This window comes from Amblyomma americanum, chromosome 4 (assembly GCF_052857255.1).
Source record: "Amblyomma americanum isolate KBUSLIRL-KWMA chromosome 4, ASM5285725v1, whole genome shotgun sequence".
Lineage (NCBI taxonomy): Eukaryota > Metazoa > Arthropoda > Arachnida > Ixodida > Ixodidae > Amblyomma > Amblyomma americanum.
This window is the reverse complement of record NC_135500.1, coordinates 102,035,036-102,060,547: the sequence shown is the minus strand read 5'-3', so window position 1 is coordinate 102,060,547 and position 25,512 is coordinate 102,035,036.

The following is a 25,512-nucleotide window of genomic DNA, read 5'->3' as shown; positions in this document are numbered from 1 at the left end:
GCAAAACATTGCTGGTGCTATAGCTCTGGTTAACCCCGGTAGAAAGCGAAAAGTTGCATCTCCCTGGCTGCGTTTGTGGTCGAGCGACTGGCGGTTTCCATAGACAGCCATACTGAGACACACATAGTAGTGTGAATTTTTTTATTCCTTAAATTTCTTGCTTTCTTCGAAACTACATTACACGCGCTCTCCCTAGACACAATATATTTAATGTAGCTTTGGCTATATTTACAACTGTATTACTGCTCGTCGTATTCGGAGATATGAAACCAAATCCGGTTGCAAACGACGCGCAAGATACTGCGCCATTTTCTTTCCCCAAAAACAGGTTATTATTATTAACCCCGAAGACAACTTCAGAAAGGCTCCGGTGGCTCAGTGGTTAGTGCACTCGGTACTGATCCGGACTACCCGGGTTAGATCCCGACCGAGGCGGCTGCGTTTCAATGGAGGCGAAACACAAAGGCGCCCGTGTGCTGTGCGATGTCAGTGCACGTTAAGATCCCCAGGTGGTCGAAATTATTCCAGAGACCTGCGCTACGCACCTTTCTTCCTTCATTCTCTTAGTCCAATCTTTACCCCTTACCTTACGGTGCAGTTCAGGTGTCCGTCGAGATGTGAGACAGACACTGCGCCATTTCCTTTCCCCCAAAACCAAATTTCAATTTCAATTTTTAAATTGAAAAAGAAATTGTTTTTTTTTGGGGGGGGGGGGGGAATGGCGCAGTGTTAGACAGGCGTCATTTCTTTTTCTTAAAACCAACTTTCATTCTCCTTCGCTTACTATCATCTGCGTTGCAGTGACAAAGAGGAACTTTTTTTTTATTCTAGAAGTGTGCCATGAGGCATAAGTTGAATAAAGAAAGGGGGGAAGGAATGCACGGGATTGAAAGTTAAAAGAAGGAGTGAAGAACCGTTGCGCTGAGGTAGTCGCAGAGGTTGCTAATGAAACGGTTGTCGATAGTCCACTTCACGTAGTCACTTTCGCGGTTCCACCGCAGGCCCACCTCCCTCAAGAGCCGTTTTCTCATAGCAGCCGTCGCTGGGCACGTCCACAACAAGTGCCCCACATCACAAATGTCCGGTGCAGCGCTAGAGTGAGGGCACCTCTCAGGTGCTGGCAGATCTTTGGCACGCCACCGATGACGGACAGATGGTGTCAGAGCCGCCCCTGCCCGAATCCGGCGCACGGATACCTCCTCCTGCTGAGTAAGACTATGGGGGAGAGGGTGCGAACACGGAGGAATTAGAGCGCGTGTTCGCAGGCGCAGAACTTCGTAATCGGAAACATGGGAGCGGAACGGATGTGGGGGAAGAGGGGAAGGAGGTGGATCGTCTAATGTATGAAGATGAGTCATAGCATCCGCTTGAATGTTATGTGGATCCTGGGCATGGCCGCGAATCCAGTTTATGCGCACAGGACATGGATACTTTGCGCAGAGCACATGAATTACTTGTGAAATCTGGAACGCCCGTCGAACAGCCTTAAGCTGTTTAAGGGCGGCACGGGAGTCGGTGTAAATATGAACTGTATTGAATGTTGGAACGAGCGGAAGGGAAGCAATCGCATTATAAATGGCTTGAAGTTCCAATGCCAGGGGAGTGCACGTATCCGCAGTATACGTCGCGCTAGAGTTGAGATGCGGATGAGATGGACTATACACAGCAGTAACTCCCCTCTCTGCAGAATGTGATGCATCCGTGTATAATATGTACCCTTCAGGCAGATACGCTGCTGATACCCACGGGGAAACAGTGGGGCGATTGTCAGTGGGCTGGCAATAGGACCACGGTGGAAGTGTCTTTAAACGATGAAGTTTGAGAGACTGTTTCCGAGCTCTATTTGCCACCCGTTGGTCGATGATTTCACTGAGTGTATTAAGTTGGGCGAACTCCTGTAGCACAGGTATGGGTGTTAAAAGAGGCAGATATGTTATGACGCGCATAGACGCATGATTGATAGCTTCAAGGGAGTCCCACTGTCTGCGGGTGAGACGTTGAAATTGTGCTTGATATAATATCCGTGGCTGAAGGATAGAGCGCACAAGCTGGCGGGCCGTATGAGCACGTGCGCCACCAGAGCGCATAGCTATGCGACGAATCAGAGTAGCGTGAGCCGATTTACGGGTGGCTGTCAGCCACGGGGTGCCAGTCCCTGATGTATGGAGGAGAAGACCAAGAATGCGAACAGTTTCTACCTGAGGAATCAGAGAATTATGTACCGTAAAATTTAAAGGGGGAGCTTTCCGTAAGCCGGCTTTATTTCCAATTTGGATGAAACATGATTTAGTAGGAGGGAAGTTTAGACGCTTTCCGTGACGCTAGGATTGCGGAAGGGTGCCCTCCTGCCAGCATCTATTGAAGTACCCCGTGAGCTGGGCAATCGACAGGTGTCGCATCGGTCACACCTAGCGTTCTACTGAATTCATCAAAGTGCACCAGCGTTTTATGCAGAACTCCCTTTCATGACCTGCGCATGCGTTGCCGGCAGACGCTTTCCCGCTGGACCGAAGGTCAAGGGTCTACGGTCAAAGTCGAGATAGTTGGTGTAACAGCCGCTGCTTGTATTACGCCATGTGTCGAACCTGAATAGCACCAGTTATGCTCATGGTTTGACCTCTAGCTACATTCAAGGGGATACTTGCGGCCCCACTGTCCTCTAGCTACATTCAATGTCACACCTCCGGCCCAGATGACGCCTTGTAAAGCTGGCGTAGTGAAGCTTTTTGCTTCAAAAAGCGTAAAAAATGAAACAAGAAAACACACTGCAGCTTCACTAGGAATTGAATAATAAAGAAAAAAAAGTCGCTGTAGCTCAGTTGGCAGAGCACCGGGCGCGGTATTCGGAGGTCGTGGGTTCAGATCTCACCGGCGGCATGGTTATTTTTTCTACTGCTTTATAAGTAATTTTGTTTAAAACAATTGATTAGCGCAACAAATTAAAAAAATAAAAACATTCCCCTATGCACCTTGGTTTCGGTGTCTCTTGGCTTCTTTCATATATATATATATATATATATATATATATATATATATATATATATATATATATATATATATATATATATATAGAAAACCAACAGTCACCGAAAACCCAGGTGCATAGGGGAATTTTTGCTATTCTTTTTAATTTTTAGTGCCAGTCAATTGCCTTTAAAGAAAATTACTTATGAAGCAGCAGAAAAAACAACCATGCCGCCGGTGGGATCCGAACCCACGACCTCCGAATATCGCGTCTGGTGCTCTTACCAACTGAGCTACGGCGGCGGCTGTCCAATCTGCTGCTTTCGTGGGTATTTATGTTTTACGTGTAAGCGAACCTTGAGAGTGTTATATATATGTGTGTGTGGTGTGTGTGTGTGTGTGTGTGTGTGTGTGTGTGTGTGTGTGTGTGTGTGTGTGTGTGTGTGTGTGTGTGTGTGTGTGTGTGTGTGTGTGTGAGAGAGAGCGAGCGAAGCCAAAAGCCACAGAAACCAAGGAGCACAGGTTTATTTATTTTTGTTGTGTTGACCAGTGGAAATTATTTCCGAATATCGCCTAAAGGTTGTTGATTAGAAAGAAGCATGGGATGGCCTAAAAAATTGGGCAACTCATTTACCGTGAGAGAGGTGGCTGAGTGTGATTAGGGTTCCAACAAGCTTAAATTATGCAGGCAGGGGAGTAAGCACAAGAAAGAAAAAAACGCCGCTGCCTTGTTGAAGTAGAAATGAGCACATGCCTGGCTCGGTCTAGCCTCTTTCCGAGATATCAAGGCGTAGAGACTTGTTCAGAATGTTCAAGACACCTTCGTTAGTGACGCAATACGCCGCAGCAATATACCGTTCAGATATGTGGATACCTGTTAGTCTGGGCAGCAGATTGGACAGCCGTCGCATTAGCTCACTTGGTAGAGCGCCGGACGCGATATTCGGAGGTCGTGCTTTCGGATCCCACCGGTGGCATGGTAGTTTTTACTGCTGCTTTATAAGTAATTTGTAGCGCCGATCGTTTCGCGCTACAAATTAAACAAACATTCCCCTATGCACCTTGGCTTCCGTGACTGTTGTCTTCCTTCATGTGTGGTGGCATGGTAGTTTTTACTGCTGCTTTATAAGTAATTTGTAGCGCCGATCGTTTCGCGCTACAAATTAAACAAACATTCCCCTATGCACCTTGGCTTCCGTGACTGTTGTCTTCCTTCATGTGTGTGTGTGTGTGTGTGTGTGTGTGTGTGTGTGTGTGTGTGTGTGTGTGTGTGTGTGTGTGTGTGTGTGTGTGTGTGTGTGTGTGTGTGTGTGTGTGTGTGTGTGTGTGTGTGTGTGTGTGTGTGTGTGTGTGTGTGTGTGTGTGTGTGTGTGTGTGTGTGTGTGTGTGTGTGTGTGTGTGTGTGTGTGTGTGTGTGTGTGTGTGTGTGTGTGTGTCACTGCAACGCAGATGATAGTAAGCGAAGGAGAATGAAAGTTGGTTTTAAGAAAAATAAATGACGCCTGTCTAACACTGCGCCATTTCCTTCCCCTCCCAAAAAAACAATTTCTTTTTCAATTTAAAAATTGAAATTGAAATTTGGTTTTGGGGGAAAGGAAATGGCGCAGTGTCTGCCTCACATCTCGACGGACACCTGAACCGCACCGTAAGGTAAGGGGTAAAGATTGGACTAAGAGAATGAAGGATGAAAGGTGCGTAGCGCAGATCTCTGGAATAATTTCGACCACCTGGGGATCTTAACGTGCACTGACATCGCACAGCACACGGGCGCCTTTGTGTTTCGCCTCCATCGAAACGCAGCCGCCTCGGTCGGGATCTAACCTGGGTAGTCCGGATCAGTAGCCGAGCGCACTAACCACTGAGCCACCGGAGCCTTTCTGAAGTTGTCTTCGGGGTTAATAATAACTGGTTTTTGGGGAAAGAAAATGGCGCAGTATCTTGCGCGTCGTTTGCAACCGGATTTGGTTTCATATCTCCGCATACGACCAGCAGTAATACAGTTGTAAATATAGCCAAAGCTACATTAAATATATTGTGTCTAGGGAGAGCGCATGTAATGTAGTTTCGAAGAAAGCAAGATATTTAAGGAATAAAAAAAATTCCCACTACTGTGTGTGTCTCAGTATGGCTGTCTATGGAAACCGTCGGTCGCTCGACCACGAACGCAGCCAGGGAGATGCAACTTTTCGCTTTCGACCGGGGTTAACCAGAGCTATAGCACCAGCAATGTTTTGCTGTACTCATGCTGCTCAGGCAAACCTATTTGCTTCTTGTTTTGTAGCTTATAATTTATTTCTATGCAGCGGTTCCCACTTTTCTGTCTCTGTAACCAGGGCCGCGCTGATCGCTGCACCCCAGAATTAATCGCTATACAGGTTCTCTATTGAAGCATCACACTTGCGACGTGGTATCTTTTACGCTCGATTTTGGTAGACGGTGAAACACGAAGACATGAAATCCTCGTCATAGTGACGGCGATGCACCCAACAGTGATCGTTCATGGCACGGCACAGGGCGAAGCCGGGAATTCGTAGTCAGAAAAACGAGAAATCTGCATAGGACCTGCAGTGACACCTAAGAGAGACCGAGTGGTACGTACATCGTGGATTTGAGCATCGAGTACGAAAATGGTGCATTTCACACTTATGATGTCCACACAGTTTGACGAAAGGGCTGATTCGTATGCTCGAGTAAAAAAAAATTGGCAGTGGCTTAGCTCAGCTATGCCAGGATATACGCAGCGAGAGGTAGTGCGTTTCTCTGGCTGCGCTTGTTATTCGGAAACTCGAATTGTGTGATCAGTCACACCGAGGGCCTTCACATCCTCTTCTGTTGGTTCCTGTCGACTGACGCCTTCCATGGGCTTCATCTCTACGGCTGTGCGCCGTCTATTACTCTCGGCAGCCTGGCATCTCCATTTGGCAAGGCGTTCCTCACTGTTCGGGCGTCTCCGCTGCTCTCTTCGTCTTCTAACGCTCATTCTCTATTTGTTGAGTAGCATAATTGCCTGGCGATAACCATGTATAAGGTCAAGTGGAACCATAAGTGGAGATTCCACTTTCCAGGAAAGTGCAGGAAAACCTCTAACAGGTCCCTGGGAGATGTAGCAGGCCGTGGGAGGTGCCATTCGGCCATGAACATTTACAGTTTGTGTCGACTGTTCCGAGAATACTGCACGCAGGACGCAACCAAATCGGCTACTCTTTTTCGGATGTTCGGCACCGACGCTGCTGAAGTATTTTTACTTGAGACGAATCCTGGATCACTTTGAATGTCATTGAGCGCATGCGTGTACATCAAGTCCTGTGCAGCATCCACAACAGACCGCGCACGGTGCTGTTTCCTCCAGCCGTCACACACAAATCGATAGAAGACTTTGCATGGGTTCTGTGACCGACTGACGGAGAATTTGAGATGAGACCGCTACACTTTGCACGCCGTGCTGTCAAAACTTGGGAGGAGCGGGAGATCTGCGTTCTTAATGCAGTGTCGCAACGGGCTTGTGCGCCCAAAATCCTCGCGCTGGATCCGCATCCACTCCGTCGTGGTCTGTAGATGAGTGCTGTAGCGGCAAGGGCGAGAACTACAGGTAGAAAGACCACTTTGATGTGGTTGCCCAGCCTCCAGTTCGCCGGACGGGAGACAAACCTGACTCTCCCCGTACCTTGGTGTGCTGGTAGCTGGCGTCGGTGGTCTCCCGCCCTTGGTGCATGTACAGGTGCGGACACTGGGGCATCTCCGCGGGCCCCCTCCAGAGCCGCAGGCAGTAGCGGCTGCTCCATCTCGTTCAACACGACCACCTCGAGGAGACTGTGACGGATGTACCCAGGTCGCCGTAGCAGAGATACGAGGCTCCTCCGCGCCAGAATGCCTCCAGGTCTGAGTCGGCAGAGGCGCTTGGTAGGTCGTCAGCAATGGCCACGTTGCTGAACCCGAGCGGGACGGCGGGGCACTTGGGCTTGGTTGTCGTGGATGTGAGGTCGCAGTGAGTGCCCAGGCAGCGTCGGAAGCTCGCCTTCTAGTTCTGTCAGCACTCTGTGAGCGCCGGCACCGCCACTGCAGCTCCTACTCTTCTTCTTTTTCTTCGTGCTCCTACTCGTGCCATGTTTCGAATGCCGCGCGCGGTTCCCGCGCTGTCACGGTAATCCTCTACCTCTTCCCGCACCATGATCTGCTCTGCCGTTCAAAATTTTCATCTAGAAACTAAACGCCTACCATCATAATCTTTCGTACTGACCTTCACCCTTTATATGGGTGTTTTCTTTTTGCTATTCCACGTTTTCTTTTTCTTTCTCGTACTAACCCCCTTGTATAAATTAATCTTGTTGGACCCCTAACCACACTAAGCCACCTCTGTCACGCTAAATGACTTTCCCAATGTTTAGGCCATCCCATGTTTCTTTCTAATCAATTACCTTTAGGCGATAAAATATTCACAAATAATTTCCACTGATCAACACCTCAAATTAAAAAACCTGTACACCTTGGTTTCTCTGGCAGTTGGCTTCTCATCCACACACACACACACACACACACACACACACACACACACACACACACACACACACACACACACACACACACACACACACACACACACACACACACACACACACACACACACACACACACACACACACACACACACACACACACACACACACACACACACACACACACACACACACACACACACACACACACACACACACACACACACACACACACACACACACACACACACACACACACACACACACACACACACACACACACACACACACACACACACACACACACACACACACACACACACACACACACACACACACACACACACACACACACACACACACACACACATATATATATATGAAGGAAGCCAACAGTCACCGAAACCAAGGTGCATAGGGGAATGTTTCTAGTTTTTAATTTGTAGCGCCAATCGATTGGCGATACAAATTACTTAAAGCAGCAGAAAAAACAACCATGTCGCCGGTGGGATTCGAACCCACGACCTCCGAATATCGCGTCCGGTGCTCTACCAACTCAGCAACGGCGACGGATGTCCACTCTGCTGCGCAGACTAAAATGTACCCATATATCTGAACGGTATAATGCTGCGGTGTATTACGACGCTAACCTAGATGTCTCGAACATTCTGAACAAGACAGTCTACGCATTGATGTCTGGGAAAGAGGCTATACCATGCAACGCCTGTGCTGATTTCTACTTCAACAAGGCACCGGAGTGTGTGCGCTGACCAGGGATGATCGATGCGCTGAAGTGTGCCATTCGCAATTTATTTGTCTGCCATTCAACCTAGTTCGTTAACCACACGAAGGCCTAGGCTGAGGGTAACAGCCTCCAGCGTCTCAGCCTTACACATGCGGAGAGAAGCAACAGCCCAGAGAAGCCCGGGGTTCTCCATCTGCACTGTTTGCAGAAAAGAGCCGCGGACAGGCGAAGCACTCGTTAAGAAGGGGCAGCCAGCGGCCGATTGGGATGCCAGGTGTCGCAGTTGCAGTTATGTTGGGAAATGACATGCGAAGGATCTTCTGTTCTGGATCGGCCATCGCGGGCCCTAACCCATCCAGTGTCAGCAGATCCACCTCCTGGATAGCAGTGTCGAGTTCTTCTGCTCCTGACTCGGAAACTCCGAATAGAGCCAGCACTCTTCTGGTGTACTTCCGGTAGCGTAGTGACAGCGGGGTCTCTTTTCCTTGGCCGCTCATCGCACGCATCAAAGCTATCCAGGGTCAGAAAGTGACGCTGTTTCAATCTTGAGCAAGTGCCGTCTTGACCCGCTGCGGTAAGGTGCCAGGTATAAGGTGACTTGGAACCCCAAGTGGAGATTCCACTATCCTGAGAAGTCGAGCAAATTTTCTAACAGGTCCCTGGGAGATGTAGCAGGCCATGGGAGCTGTCGTTCGGCCATGAACATTTTCAGTTTTTGTAGACTGTTCTCAGAATACTGCATGCATTACGCAACCAAATCAGCTACCCTTTTCCGGACGTTCGGCATCGACGTTGCTGCAGTGTTTTTAATTTAACGAATCCAGGAACCCTTTGAATGTCATTGAGCGCATGGGTGTACATCACGTCCTGTGCAGCATCCACAACAGACAGCACACGGTGCTGTTTCCTCCAGTCGTCACACACAAATCGATAGAAGTCTTTGCATAGGTTCTGTGACCGAAGGACGAAGGATTTGAGATGAGACAACTACATTTTGCACGCCGTGCTGCCACAACTTGGGAGGAGCGGCAGATCTGCGTTCTTAACGCAGTGTCGCATCGGGCTTGTGCGCTAAAAATTCCCGCGTTGGATCCGCATCGACTCCCTCGTGGTCATATACATGAGTGCTGTAGCGGCAAGGACGAGAACTACAGGTAGAAAGACCACTTTCATCTGGTTGCTCAGCCTCCAGTTCGCCGGACCGAAGACAAACCTGACTCCCCTCGTACCTTGGTGTGCTGGTAGCTGGAGTCGGTGGTCTCCCGCCCTTAGTGCATGTGCAGGCGAGGACACTGGGGCGTCACCGCGGGTCCCCTCCAGATCCGCAGGCTGCAGCCGCTGCTCCATCTCGTTCAACACGAGCACCTCGCAGAGACTGCGGCGGATGGACGAAGGTCGCCGCGGCCGAGATGCGAGGCTCCTCAATCCCCAGAATTCCTCCAGGTCTGACTCGGCGTAGGTGGTAGTGGGGCCGCTGTGCGAGGCGCTTGGCAGGTCGTCAGGAATGGCCACGTTGCTGAAACCGAGCGGGACGGCTTGGCACTCGGGCTTGGTTGTCGCAGACGTGAGGTCGCAGTAAGTGCCCAGGTAGCCTCAGAAGCTCGGTTTCTAGCTCTTTCAGCACTCTGTGCGCGCCGGCACCTCCGCAGCTGCTCCTACTCTTCTTCTTCTTTGTGCTACTAATCGCGCCACGTTCCGAATGCCGCACGTAGTGCCCGTACTGTCGCGGTCATCGTCTACATTTTCCGGCACCATGAACTGCTCTGCCGTTCAAAATTTTCGTCTAGAAACAAAACGCCTACCATCATAAGCTTTCGCACTGATCTTCTACCATTTATTTTGGTATTTTCTTTTTGTTATTCCACGCATTATTTCTTCTTGCATAAATTAAGCTTGTTGGACCCCTAACCACACCAATCCACCTCTGTAATGGTAAATGAGTTGCCCAATTTTTTAGGCCATCCCATGTTTCTATCTGATCAGTTTCCTTTAGGCGATAAAATATTCACAAATAATTTCCACTGATCAACACCACAAAAATAAAAAAAGCGGTCCTCATTTATTTCTGTGGCTGTTGGCTTCTCGTGGACACACTCACACATATGAAGCTAACAGTCACCGAAACCAAGGTGCATAGGGGAATGTTTCTAGTTTTTAATTTGTAGCGCCAATCAATTGGCGCTACAAATTACTTAAAGCAGCAGAAAAAACAACCATGCCGCCGGCAGGATCAAACCCACGACCTCCGAATATCGCGTCCGGCGCTCTACCAAGTGAGCTACGGCGACGGCTGTCCAATCAGCTGCGCAGCCTACAGGTACCCACATATCTGAATGGTACATTGCTGCGGCGTATTACGTCACTAACCAAGATATATCGAACATTCTGAACCAGAGTCTCTACGCCTTGATGTCTGGGTAAGAGGCTAGAACAAGCCACGCATGTGCTCATTTCTACTTCAACATGGCAGCGGCGGGGGTGCGCTGACCAGGGATGATCGGTGCGCGGAAGTGTGCTATTCGCAAATTATTTGTCTGCCATGCAACCTATTTCGGTAACCACAAGAAGGCCTATGCTAAGGGTAATAGCCTCCCGCGTGTCAGCTCTTTTTTTGGCCGCTCATCGCACGCATCAAAGCTATCCAGGCTCGGAACGTCACGCTGTTTCCAATCTTGAGCAAGGGCTGTCACGTCCCGCTGCGGTAAGATGCCAGTGTAATGGGACAGACAGGCGCAGCGCAGCGAAGAAGCGGACGAGTTCAAGCGGGACAACGAAGAAGCAGACGAAGTGCAGTTGGTTTTTTCGAACGACGCCTGTGAGTGTGCCCGTTGTGTCGCCGGACAACCAAGACCAACCGACCTGTGCTTCAAATAAACGCCTTGACACTTGGTGGAGGTGCCTCGGTTCCCGTCCCGGTCCTCATCCTGGAACTTCGAAGTGGAACGCTCCTCGTCTCCGCCACCATGCCGGAAGGTCCTAGTGAACCATCGCAGCCCCTCCCTGCCACCGTACTCTGTCACGGGGTGCAGCGCCAGCGTGACCCTTCACCTTTTAGTGGCACCGATGACCAAGACGTCGACGATTGGCTGGCCTCCTATGAGCGCATCAGCACTTACAATCGGTGGGACGATTCCGTCAAACTTAGCAACGTCCTATTCTATCTAACGGACGTTGCCAACCTATGGTTTCGCAACCATGAGGCCGACCTTCCCACCTGGTCGTCCTTTAAAACAAGCTTCGCCGACGTTTTCGGCCGCCCCGCCGTCCGGAAGCTTCGCGCCGAGCAACGTCTTCGTGCTCGATCTCAGCTCCCTTCCGAGACGTTCACCAGCTACATCGAGGACATCGTTGACCTGTGCAAGCGTGTCAACCCCTCCATGTCCGAAGGGGATAAAGTCAACCACATACTTAAAGGCATAGCCGATGACGCTTTCCAGATGCTGCTGGCGAAGAACCCCACCTCCGTCGCCACCGTCATCCAGCTGTGCCAAAGCTTCGACGAACTCCGCAAGCAACGCGCATCTACGCGGCAGTCCGGCGCGCCTGCGGGGGGTCTTGCTGGCTTGGCCCTTGGTGGCTCGTCTGCTGAGCAGTCCCTGTTCACGCAGCAGGTTAAAGACTTCATCCGCGAAGAGGTCGCTCGCCAGCTTTCTCTGCTGCATCACCTTCCCGACCCCGTTTGCCTTCCGCACGACCTGGCGCCATCTCTCACGCCCACAATCCGTCGTGTTATTCAGGGGCAGGTCGCTGCAGTTCTGCCATCCAGTCCCCCACCTCCTCCTGTGGCAGCGCCGCTCAATTATGTTGAAGCAGTCACCGGTACACGGCGCTCGCCCACCTCTGCCGCCTACCCTAGCAGCCCGGCCTTTTATGCTCCACCGCCGTCTATACCCCCGCCGCAGGTCCTGGTTCGTCGACCCCGCCGAAACCCTACGAACCCTTGGCGTACCGAGGACAATCGACCGATATGCTATTCCTGCGGTCTTCCGGGCCATGTCGCACGCTTTTGCCGTCAGCGATCTCCTCGTTCTGGCGATTTCATGCGCAATTTCCGGTACGATTCCGGGCCGCCCTTGCCTAATGTCTCTTCTGCCTCCTCTACACATCGCTCCCAGTACCCTACTCGTCGCTCGCCTTCCCCTCGTCGACGTTCCATTTCTCCGATGCTCCGCCGCCCGGACCCTCTCCCAGAGGAAAACTGACTGCCGCAGTTCAGGAGGCAAGAACTGCGTGTTTTGCCAACTTTTTAAGTCCTCCGTGTTCTCCTGCTAACGTGATTGAGGTGTCTGTTGAAGGCGTCCCCGTTCTCGCGCTCGTCGACACGGGTGCTGCAGTGTCAGTAATTAGTGATGCTCTTCGCCGCAAACTTCGTAAGGTGACAACGCCGCTGTCTGACTTTTCACTACGTACGGCCACCTCTCAGCGCATCCACCCCATCGCAGCCTGCACGGTCCGCGTTACTATCAACGACGTCGCCTATACCATCGAGTTTGTTGTGCTGACCGCCTGCTCTCACGATGTCATCCTCGGCTGCGATTTCCTCTCGACCCACCGTGCAGTGATTGATTGTGCCCGTGCGGAACTTGAGCTTTCTCCCCTGTGTGATGTTTCGTTGTGTGACCTTCCTGTGCGCTCCGCTAAGCTTCTTGTAGCTGCCGACACCGACATACCTCCCTCCTCATCAGCCCTCGTTCCGCTCCGCCCCGACTCTTTCCTCAGCGGCCCTGTTCTTTTCACACCTACCGCAGCACCCACTCGCCATCAGCGCCTCCTCATTCCATTCGCCGTTGTCTCGATTTCCGATGGCCACTGCGCCATTTATGTCACCAACCCATTTTCTTACCCGTCGTTTGTTCTTCGCGGCGAATGCCTCGGCTCTATTGAAGAACTGGACCCTGCTCTTGCTTCCGAGTTCTACGATACCCGTGCCTGCTCCCCAGTTACTGCCTTAGCCTGTTGTGCGACAGCGCCCGATCCGATTTCCATCGACGTCTTTCGTCGTAACATCGCTCCCGACCTTCCGTCCGCTTACCGTGACCAACTCTTGGAACTTCTCTGCCGCTTCCGCAACTCTTTCGACCTTTCCCAGCCCTCCTTGGGGCGCGCATTGGCCGTCTCTCACACAATTGACACTGGTACCCACGCTCCCTTGCGTCAGCGACCGTACCGAGTCTCGCCGAGCGAGCGCCGCGTCATCCGTGACAATGTTGACGACATGCTTCGGCGCGGCATAATACAGCCTTCTCACAGCCCTTGGGCCTCTCCTGTTGTCTTGGTGACGAAAAAAGATGGCTCCATCAGGTTCTGTGTGGACTACCGCCGTCTCAACAAGATCACACGCAAGGATGTTTATCCTCTACCCCGAATCGACGACGCACTGGATTGCTTGCAGGGAGCGGAGTATTTTTCATCCCTCGACTTACGCTCCGGCTACTGGCAGGTCCCGATGGCGGCGAACGACAGGCCGAAAACCGCTTTCGTCACCCCAGACGGCTTGTATGAGTTCAATGTGATGCCATTCGGCCTCTGCAATGCTCCAGCCACATTCGAAAGGATGATGGACACTATTCTCAGTGGCCTCAAATGGGAAACTTGTCTGTGTTACTTAGATGACATTGTCGTTTTTTCCAAAGATTTTCCTTCCCATCTGCACCGCCTTCAGCGCGTACTCACTAGCCTTACTGACGCCGGCCTCCAACTAAACTTGAAAAAATGTTACTTCGGTGCAACGCAGCTCACAATATTAGGCCATGTCATCTCCAAAGACGGCGTTCTTCCTGACCCTGCCAAACTTCGCGCCGTCGCTGACTTCCCCAAACCAACCACCTTAAAAGAACTTCGCAGTTTTCTAGGCTTATGCTCATATTTTCGCCGCTTCATCCGAAATTTCGCCAGTATCATCGCCCCTTTAACGCAGCTTCTTGCTGGCAGCTTGAACCTTTCGTCTTGGTCCCCCGCCTGCGATACCGCGTTCAGCACTTTACGTCGCCTGCTGGTCTCTCCCCCCATCCTTCGCCATTTTGATCCCGCCTGTCCGACAGAAATTCACACTGACGCGAGCGGTGTGGGCTTGGGCGCAGTTCTTGCCCAGCGAAAGCCTGGGTATCCGGAATACGTCGTCGCTTACGCCAGCCGCGCCCTCACCAAGGCGGAATCAAACTATTCTGTTACAGAAAAAGAATGTCTCGCCATCATTTGGGCAATTGCCAAGTTCCGCCCTTACATTTACGGCCGGCCCTTCTATGTCGTCACAGACCACCACGCCCTATGCTGGCTATCCTCCCTCAAAGATCCTTCTGGCCGACTCGCCCGCTGGGCTTTACGTCTCCAGGAGTTTGATATACACGTCATTTATCGCTCCGGCCGCAAGCACTCGGACGCCGACGCCCTTTCTCGTTCACCACTCCCATGCGAATCAACCTCTGCCCTCGTCTGTGCCTACGAATTCTCTTCGTTCAACATCCCTGATATGCTCTCCGAACAATTGAAGGATCCTTGGATCACCTCGCTGCTAAACTTCCTGAACACTCCCTCGCCGCATCCTTCGACCCGGACACTTCGCCGCCAAGCCCACCACTTCGCCGTTCGTGATGGCCTCTTATACCGCCGTAATTACCTCCCCGACGGCCGGAAGTGGCTGTTGGTCATCCCTCGACACCTCCGTGCTACAATCTGTGCCTCTTTTCACTCCGCTCCACAATGCGGCCACGCCGGTGTACTGAAAACATATGCTCGCCTTCGTCAGCGATTCTACTGGCGAGGTATGTACCGCTACATACGTCAGTACATTCGGTCATGCATCGCCTGCCAACGTCGCAAGAAACCTCCCCAACCCGCCGCCGCTCCTTTGCAGCCGTTACCTTGCCCTGGCCGTCCCTTTGACCGCGTCGGCATTGATCTTTATGGCCCGCTTCCAACTACTTCGGCTAATAATCGGTGGATCATCGTTGCCGTTGACCATCTCACCCGTTACGTCGAAACGTCGGCTCTCAAATCTGCTACCGCAAACGATGTCGCCCACTTCATTCTACACAGTCTTGTTCTTCGTCACGGCGCCCCGAAAGAACTTCTGAGTGACCGCGGCCGTGTTTTTCTCTCGGACGCCGTCGAGGCCCTGCTCAAGCAATGCCAAATCGTTCATCGCTACACCAGCGCCTATCACCCCCAGACCAACGGCATGACTGAGCGGTTCAACCTCACTCTGAGTGACATGCTCGCCATGTACGTTGACACCGCCCACTCCAACTGAGATCAAGTGCTCCCGTTCGTCACGTACGCGTATAACACAGCTACTCAGACAACAACGGGGTTTTCTCCTTTTTTCCTCTTATATGGCCGGGAGCCTACATCCACCATGGACACCATCCTTCCTTATCACCCTGACCCTTCCGAGACCACCTTACTCTCCGAAGCTCACCTGTATGCCGAAGAATGCCGGCAACTTGCCCGCTCTTTCACCACACAGCAACAATGGGATCAGAAGCACCGTCGGGATTCCCCGGACCCTCCAGCGTCATACCCATCTGGCGCCCTCGTTTGGCTCTGGGTGCCTTCCTCCACTCCCGGCCTCGCCACGAAACTACTGTCTCGCTTTCACGGACCTTACCGGGTTGTCCACCAAATTTCTCCGGTGACTTATATCGTTGAGCCGCTCGTTCCCTCTTCGGACCACCGTCGCCGGGGGCGCGAAACTGTGCACATTGAGCGCCTCAAGCCTTACTATGACCCGCCCATCCTCTCCTCTCCGTAAGTCGCCGGGATGGCTCCTTTTTCGGAGGGAGAGTAATTGTAATGGGACAGACAGGCGCAGCGCCGCGAAGAAGCGGACGAGTTCAAGCGGGACAACGAAGAAGCAGACGAAGTGCAGCTGGGTTTTTTCGAACGACGCCTGTGAGTGTGCCCGTTGTGTCGCCGGACAACCAAGACCAACCGACCTGTGCTTCAAATAAACGCCTTGACACCAGGTATAAGGTCACGGGGAACCATAAGTGGAGATTCCGCTTTCCTGAGAAGTAGAGCAAAACTTCTAACAGATCCCTGGGTGATGTAGCAGGCCATGGGAGCTGTCGTTCAGCCATGAACATTTTCAGTTCGTGTAGACTGTTCCGAGAATACTGCACGCAGGACGCAACCAAATCGGCTACCCTTTTTCGGACGTTCGGCACCGAAGCTGCTGCAGTATTTTTACTTGTGAAGGATCCGGTATCCCTTCGAATGTTATTGAGCGCATGGGTGTACATCATGTCCTGTGCAGCATCCACAACAGACAGCACACGGTGCTGTTTCCTCCAGCCGTCACACACAAATCGATAGAAGTCTTTGCATGGGTTTTGTGACCAATTGACGGAGGATTTCAGGTGAGACCGCTACATTTTGCACGGCGTGCTGCCACAACTTGGGAGGAGCGGGAGATCGGCGTTCTTAACAGAGTGTCGCAGCGGGCTTGTGCGCCAAAAATTCCCGCGCTGGATCTGCATCCACTCCGTCGTGGTCATGTAGATGAATGCTGTATCGGCAAAGACGAGAACTACACGTAGAAAGACCACTTTGATGTGGTTGCCCATCCTCCAGTTCGCCGGGCGGGAGACAAACCTGGCTCCACGCGTAACTTGGTGTGCTGGTAGCTGGCGACGGTGGTCTCCCGCTCTTGGTGCATGTACAGGCGCGGACAATGGGGCATCTCCGCGGGCCCCCTCCAGTTCCGCAGGCTGCAGCGGCTGCTCCATCTCGTTCAACACGAGCACCTCGCGGAGACTGCGACAGATGGATGAAGGTCGCCGCGGTCGAGATACGAGGCTCCTCCGTCCCCAGAATTCCTTCATGTCTGAGTCTGCGGAGGTGGTAGTGGGGCCGCTGTGCGATGCGTTTGGCAGGTCGTCAGCAATGGCCACGTTGCTGAACCCGAGCGGGACGGCGGGGCGCTTGGGCTTGGTTGTCGCGGATGCGATGTCGCAGTAATTGAACTCGGAAGCTTGCCTTCTAGCTCTTTCATCACTCTGTGAGCGCAGCCACCGCCGCTTCTTCTTCTTCTTCACCCCAGGTATATGGCACATACCCATGCAGGGGGATTGGCCAAGGTGTTTTTGAATAAACAAAGAAGTTTCCATTGAAGATGACGACCAAATTGTAGCACCAATCGTGAATTTTGAAAAATCAGTGAATAAAAACAACAGAACAATATTGACAGTTAAATAACAGACAGCATTTTGGTAAAAAAAAGAAGAGCTCGCCGCTGCTCCTCCTACTTCTTAACCCCAGGTATTCTTCTTCTTCTTCGTGCTCCTACTCGCGCCCCGTTCCGAATGCCGCGCTTGGTGCCCGCGCTTTCGCGGTCATCACAGGCCTTTACCCTGCAGTGGGTGTAGTAAGCCTGATGATGATGACGATGATATATTACGCTCGGCTTTCGTATCCGCTTTGTGCGCTGTAGTTTCAGCCGAACATGTGGCGCCACCTGGGAGGCGCAGCGGGAAAAAAGCGGCTGTTCCGATCAGACGCCGCCGCTGCCGCCGACGCTGTGTTCCTCTGACCTCGCCGTGACTCTTCGCAAGAACAAGCTGAAAATGCCTCGTAAAACACCCACCTCGTTTACTGTTGCGTTTTTGCTATCGCATCGCATGAATAAGTGTAGGGAAAGCAAAGAGAACCACTGAGCTGTAAATCCAGATGGAGATTATAGACTCACACTCTTTTGCACACATGCCTGACTCGACGCCTCAGGACAAGTCATCAGACATGACCCGCGTGAATGAGAGAACGCGACGTCTGCCCGACCTGCAGAAACGCTTTACTATGATCTGCTGACCGTTTCTATCACCGTTTCCTGCTTTTCTCGGCGTTTGCTTCTGGGCAGTTTATCCTGCCGTAGGCGCACGCCACTGGTAGCAAAGGTGATAGCAGCAGTGCCTTCTCACTTGCTTTCTAGGTGTTAGATCTGGACTCCCACAAGAGCCTAAAGAAAACGCCCTTTGAAACAAGCAAGTCTATTTACGGTTTCCTCGATGGGTGCCATAATAGCTGCAAAAATGCCGCGGGGAGCAGTTAAAGATTATGTTTTATCGTTGTTCCTGGAAATCATACAAGTGCAAAAGGAAACAGCGCTGCCGAGAGCAGCTACGGCATGCAGGGTAAACAGCCCAGCGTAGAGAAGCGATACAGATAATTGTCAAGTGAGAGCTGTGTAATAATAATAATTGGTTTTTTACGGAAAGGAAATGGCGCAGTATCTGTCTCATATATCGTTGGAGAGCTGGGTACACAAAAAAAAACAAATCTGCGCCTCACGCGCGAGTCTAAAGCACTATTCGAGAACAAACTGCGCCAGCGACTACCATTGGCCTAATTTACAAAACATACAAAAGCACTGTATATTCAAAGCAGCGTGTACGTAGCACCCTGTTGCTAATAATCCCGCACGCGGCACAATACAAGCAGCCTGGGTGATGCACCCGGCTGCATATCGTCAGTAGAATTTCACGGTAGTTCGTTTCTTCGAGCAAGGTTTACGAACCCTTCCTCTAGTGTCGTTCGGCTTGGAAGATGGACAGGAGGCGAGCTTGTAGACGATGAGAGAAGAGCATATATTTACAGCATACATATACAGAGAGTTAAACTTGAAGAAGCAGAAATGAATTTAGAAAAGAACCAACTTTGCGCTACTTTTCTCATCGACCCGGTGGGTTAGAGCCTAAGTAGCATCAGGTTACATGCTAATCATGGAGCCCCAGCTCAGACTGGACTGGACTGCATCCGTTCACATGCACTTTTAAGCACTTAAGTAACAAAGGACTAAGGGCGGTGATTTCCATTGGCCCGCCCTAAGCACCAATTCTCCAATAAAAAATAACTAGCGAAAGGGGGACTCACCTTGGGGCCCAGAGTCTCGTTGTTAACACAAACCAAATCAAAAACAAATACGCCACCACTCTTTCTAAATTAAGAGTATCCACACGCTAACCCTTCGGAGCTAATCCGTCTTTCCTCACGCATGCTGCCACCCATCATCGGTCCGCGTCGCCGGTCAGCAACAGAAGGGGGAGCGAAAGGGCCACGAAGCCGCCTCACTACCGACGGCGGGACACGACTAATAAGCATGAATGGGTTTGTCTGCCGCTCCGGAAAACCAGATAAGGAACGGCCCTGTTTTCTCACGGTTTGGGTGAGTACGGCATCTTCGCCATGACTGGTGTCTTTCACTGCCCTCCTGGAAACCCCTCCACGAGGCACGGCGGGACGCTGCCGGTGCCTCTCCGATGATAGCTTACGTCGTTGGGAGGGGGGTGGGGTCGGTGCGTCAAGCGACCCTTTTCGTTCCTCGTATGCAGTCGGGGGTTCTCGCTTGTACCGGGGAGCCGCTTCTGCGTATGCCGGCGTCCTGCAAAGGTACACAGCTGGAAAAGAGCGGCGGCCTTACATCTTCCAAAGTATTTCACGCGCTGAACGTTCACGTCAATGCGCGCAATACCTGGCGATGAGCAAGAGATATTTCAAGCTCGATGTTTGTGACCAGTGATCGAAACCAACAGACGGGGATGAAACGAGCCGTAAAAGAATTAAACTCGATCAAAACTGAGCCTGCACATATCTCAAAGGTGTCCGCGGACATTGCTGCACAGAAAGGTTCACCGCGCGCATCGTACACAGGCTTAGGGTCGGAGAATATGCGACCGCGCACCAAACCGTTGTTTCTAAAAAGACGTCAGCATTTCCATTCGTCCCTAAGCTACATCATCACGCGCTGATGATGTAAGTTAAGCCGGTCATGTATGCTGTTCTTTCAGGAGACTGCGCTCAAGCGCGACCCCCCCGTCGTTTGAACCGAGCGAGCGAGAAAGGAAAAGAACAGCGGTGGTGACCTAACCTGCTTGTGGATACCGACGGCGCTTTCAGAGCGATGTTGTAGTTGCACGTATGCCTGACCCGGCTTTCAGGGCAGATCTTCAGATTCGACCCGTGTTACTAGAAAGTGCGTGGTCTGCCCAATACGCAAAATTATTTTTTTTTTTTGCAAAACCTTTCTTATGGCTGTTTGGGTGTAAACTCCTAAACCTAAGCGCCGCCAGCAGAAGCGCTCGCGACAAGAGACGCACCCAAGGTGTCGCTGAACCCGAGCGGGACGGCGGGGCGCTTGGGCTTGGTTGTCGCGGATGCGATGTCGCAGTAATTGAACTCGGAAGCTTGCCTTCTAGCTCTTTCATCACTCTGGGAGCGCAGCCACCGCCGCTTCTTCTTCTTCTTCACCCCAGGTATATGGCACATACCCACGCAGGGGAATTGGCCAAGGTGTATTCGAATAAACAAAGAAGTTTCCATGGAAGATGACGACCAAATTGTAACACCAATCGTGAAATTTGAAAAATCAGTGAATAAAAACAACAGAACAATATTGACAGTTAAATAACAGACAGCATTTTGGTAAAAAAAAGAAGAGCTCGCCGCTGCTGCTCGTACTTCTTCTTCTTAACCCCAGGTATTATTCTTCTTCGTGCTCCTACTCGCGCCACGTTCCGAATGCCGCGCTTGGTGCCCGCGCTTTCGCGGTCATCGTCTACCTCTTCCCGCACCATGAACTTCTCTGCCGTTCAAAATTTTCATCTAGAAACAAAACGCCTACCATCATAGGCTTCAGTACTGATGTTATACCATTTATTTGGGTATTTTCTTTTTGTTCTTCCACGCTTTATTTCTTCTTGCATAAATTAAGCTTCTTGGACCGCTAACAACAGTCATCCACCTCTGTCGTGGTAAATCGGTTGCCCAATTTTTTAGGCCATCCCATGTTTCTCTCTAGTCAATTACCTTTAGGCGATAAAATATTCAGAAATAATTTCCACTGATCAACACCACTAAATAAAAAAAACTCTGCTCCTTGATTTTTGTGGCGGTTGGCCTCTCAGCGCGCGCGCGTGCGCACACGCACGCACACACACACACACACACACACACACACACACACACACACACACACACACACACACACACACACACACACACACACACACACACACACACACACACACACACACACACACACACACACACACACACACACACACACACACACACACACACACACACACACACACACACACACACACACACACACACACACAAACACACACACACACACACACACACACACACACAAACACACACACACACACACACACTCTCAAGGTTCGCTTACACGTAAAACATAAATACCCACGAAAGCAGCAGATTGGACAGCCGTCGCCGTAGCTCAGTTGGTAAGAGCACCGGCGGCATGGTTGTTTTTTCTGCTGCTTTATAATTTTCTTTAAAGGCAATTGATTGGCACTAGAAATTAAAAAAATATAGAAAAAATTCCCCTATGCACCTGGGTTTTCGGTGACTGTTGGTTTTCTATATATATATAGAAAACCAACAGTCACCGAAAACCCAGGTGCATAGGGGAATTTTTTCTATATATATATATATATATATATATATATATATATATATATATATATATATATATATATATATATATATATATGTGTGTGTGTGTGTGTGTGTGTGTGTGTGTGTGTGTGTGTGTGTGTGTGTGTGTGTGTGTGTGTGTGCGTGTGTGTGTGTGTGTGTGAAAGAAGCCAAGAGACACGGAAACCAAGGTGCATAGGAGAATGTTTTTATTTTTTTAATTTGTTGCGCTAATCAATTTTTTTAAACAAAATTATAAAGCAGTAGAAAAAATAACCATGCCGCCGGTGAGATCTGAACCCACGACCTCCGAATACCGCGCACGGTGCTCTGCCAACTGAGCTACGGCGACTTTTTTTTGTTATTATTCAATTCCTAGTGAAGCTGCAGTTTGTTTTCTTGTTTCATTTTTTACTCTTTTTGAAGCAAAAAGCTTCACTACGCCAGCTTTACAAGGCGTCATATGGGCCGGAGGTGTGACTTTGAATGTAGCTAGAGGACAGTGGGGCCGCAAGTATCCCCTTGAATGTAGCTAGAGGTCAAACCATGAGCATAACTGGTGCTATTCAGGTTCGATACATGGAGTAATACAAGCAGCGGCTGTTACACCAACTATCTCGACTTTGACCGTAGACCCTTGACCTTCGGTCCAGGGGGAAAGCGTCTGCCGGCAACGCTTGCGCAGGTCATGAAAGGGAGTTCTGCATAAAACGCTGGTGCACTTTGATGAATTCAGTAGAACGCTAGGTGTGATCGATGCGACACGTGTCGATTGCCCAGCTCACGGGGTACTTCAACAGATGCTGGCAGGAGGGCACCCTTCCGCAATCCTAGCGTCGCGCCAAAATCTTGTTCTTACCAAGCCCCACAAACCCGTTACACCTGCAAATCTTCGTCCGATCTCACTAACATCATGTCTGGGCAAGCTTTTGGAGCATGTCGCACTCGGCCGACTCACCCAACGCATGACGGAGCAAGACCTCTATCCGCACAGCATGGTGGGCTTCCGGCCCCACCTGTCGGCCCAGGACGCCACGCTCCAGCTCACACAGGATATATTTCACCCCTCATACCGCCCCACACAAAAGCTGTCCTCGCCTTGGATCGCTCCAAGGCCTTTGATCGCCTAGACCATAAAGCGATCATGGCGGCGCTCTCCCCCTTGAACATAGGTGAACGTATGTACACCTATATTCAAGTATTCCTTACTAACCGTACCGCCGACATTCACTTCGGTCCGCACACATCCCGCCCATACACCCTTAGTGGGGTTGGCACCCCCCAGGGATCTGTCCTCTTCCCTTTCCTCTTCAATGTCACACTCATCTCTCTAGCCCACAAACTACTAACTATCCCTCACCTTCGGCATACACTCTATGCTGATGATATCACTCTGTGGACCACCCATGGCAGTGATGGAGACGAAGAGAATACTCTGCAGTCGGCAGCTAAACTCACCCAAACACATGCGCGGAGTATCGGACTCTCATGCTCTCCGGAGAAGTCAGAGCTCCTCATACTCCGCTCCACAACCCGATACTGCCCCAGAGCCCCCATAACCGTGAAACTGGAAAACCGGTACATCTCGGAGGTACACACTCTCTGGGTACTGGGCCTCCACATCCAGAACAACGGGAAAAACTCTCACTATCCGGAAACTCAAGCAGACGGCGGTGTCGATATCCCACCTAATCGGCCGAGTTTCTGGACACCACCGGGGCATGAAGGAGCATGACCTATGTCGTCTCATTCATGCCTTCGTCCTCAGCCGCTTTCTCTTCACGCTCCTCTGCCTGCAACTCCAGGCCCTGGATGCCATGATCCGAACAGCATTTAAGACAGCACTACACCTACACCTAAATACCTCAATCGACAAACTCCTCCAGCTAGGCCTACACAACACGATAGGCAAGCTTATCGAGGCCCACCGACAGACACAATACATACGTGTCGCGAGAACCACCACTGCCATACTAAATTTCGCCCGCGGGAGAGTGCACCTCCCTGCATTTCGCATCTTGAACTCCCTCGCCGCACACCCGCCCCGCCACATGGAGCACATATGGGTGCCTGCCCACTACGGGCATCCCGAAAACGAGGCTGCCACCGCTTTAGCCCGAGGTTCTCTCAACCGGGCACCGGCGGCCTCGGATATGGGGTTCTCACGGGAGCGCATGCATTCCTTCAGTGAACTGACGCAGGCCTGCAAAGCCGAGCATCGGCTGTACCCCCCACTCCATCCCTCCCTCGACAATTATCAGACAATTTGGAGGCGGCTCCAAACACGCACGTCACCCTTCTCTTATATACGCTCGCGCTATCACCAAGTCCACACAAACCCCTCCGGTACCCTCTGCCACCACCCCAAAGCCACTCTCGATCATATCCTTTTCCTCTGCTCGGCGGATCCTCCCCCGCGGGGCCTGGAGCACCTTACCACTTGGGAGGCTTGGGAGACCCTACTGCGTTCCGAGGACCCGGCCAAGCCAGCCATCGCCACAGGCCGGGCTGCCAGCGTCATGAGCCTCCGGGACATGAACGTTTGAGTTCAGTAGGGCCGTGCGGGGGCCCAAGTGCCTGTGCGTCTTAAACTCTCCTGTATGTTATATAGTTTACACCACCACCGTGCAGAGCGGCACATGTGCGCTCCGTCACAGCGTTGCGGAGAGGAGGAAAAGAGGTATCCCAGGTGTGCTGCCCACTGCATGCGTGACGTCACATACCTTGACAGAGCGGAGCAGGAAAGCGCCCGCTGGAATCGCATGCGCATTGCATCTAAGTGGTTACTGCATAAAAAGGGCGGTGCGCTTTGATGCGTTACGGTGGTCTCCCTCCCATGTACTGATCGAGCCCAATACCAACACCTGATACCAATACCTGATACTTGGTGCCAATATCTGATACTTGATTTATTATCTGCTGCTGGTCCTTGGACACAAGATATTAAACTTATTTTTGGTATATGGCGGAGTGCTAGACGCACTCTGGCATGGGTCGGCCCGGTAATGCACTGCCTCTGGGATCGGCCCGGGGCCTACGGGCCCATTAGCCCGCGGCGCCTTTTCTATCTGTCTTTCACTCCTATCCTTTATGTGTCTGACTTTCAGCCCACGGCAGCGAGCGTGGCTAGGCTTGTGCCTGTATTGAGGCCCATACTCTTTCTTTTTCCTACGTCCTTTCAGCAACATCAGTCAGTCAGTCAGTGATGTGTTCAGCCTAACGCTAGATGTGTTACATGCGACGCCTGCAGTGGATACCGCCAGTCGCTCGCCCACAAACGTAGCCAGGGAGACGTAGCTTTTCGCTTTCGACCAGGTTTAACTAGAGCTAAGCCACCAGCAGCTTTTATTTCTTCCTTCATAACCTGCCTCACGTTGCGGTTGAGGTGTCACCGAGAATTGAGAGAGCCTTTTCTCATAAATAGCATTTCCACGTGGCTGCGAATGGAACGGGTGCGTCTGGAAACATGGTGTCAAAAATCAAACCTGGTTCTTATGAGCTTGAGTGAATATTCATTATTATGAATCTTGGCTTAATGCTTCATTGGAGATTGCTGCCTAATAAAATTATTGCGCCCCGTTTTAACAGGGCAAGATATTTTTGCGGGCATTTTTTAAACAATCAGACACAAAACCAGTGCTCCAAAGCGTGTTTCACGGATTATCAACGAGCTGCAGAACAATCGCTTTTGTGGCTTTTGCAGCAATACCTGCTTTCACGTTAGGGCTTGATTTACCTATATTCGTATGCAATTATGTGTATTAAGTCTGATTACTTGCATTCTAGAGAGAAGTGAATCGATTACGAAGTGTTTATTACGCCGAAAGCACTGTTTCAGAGGGCCCGAACCCAACCATGAATCGTGAGGGT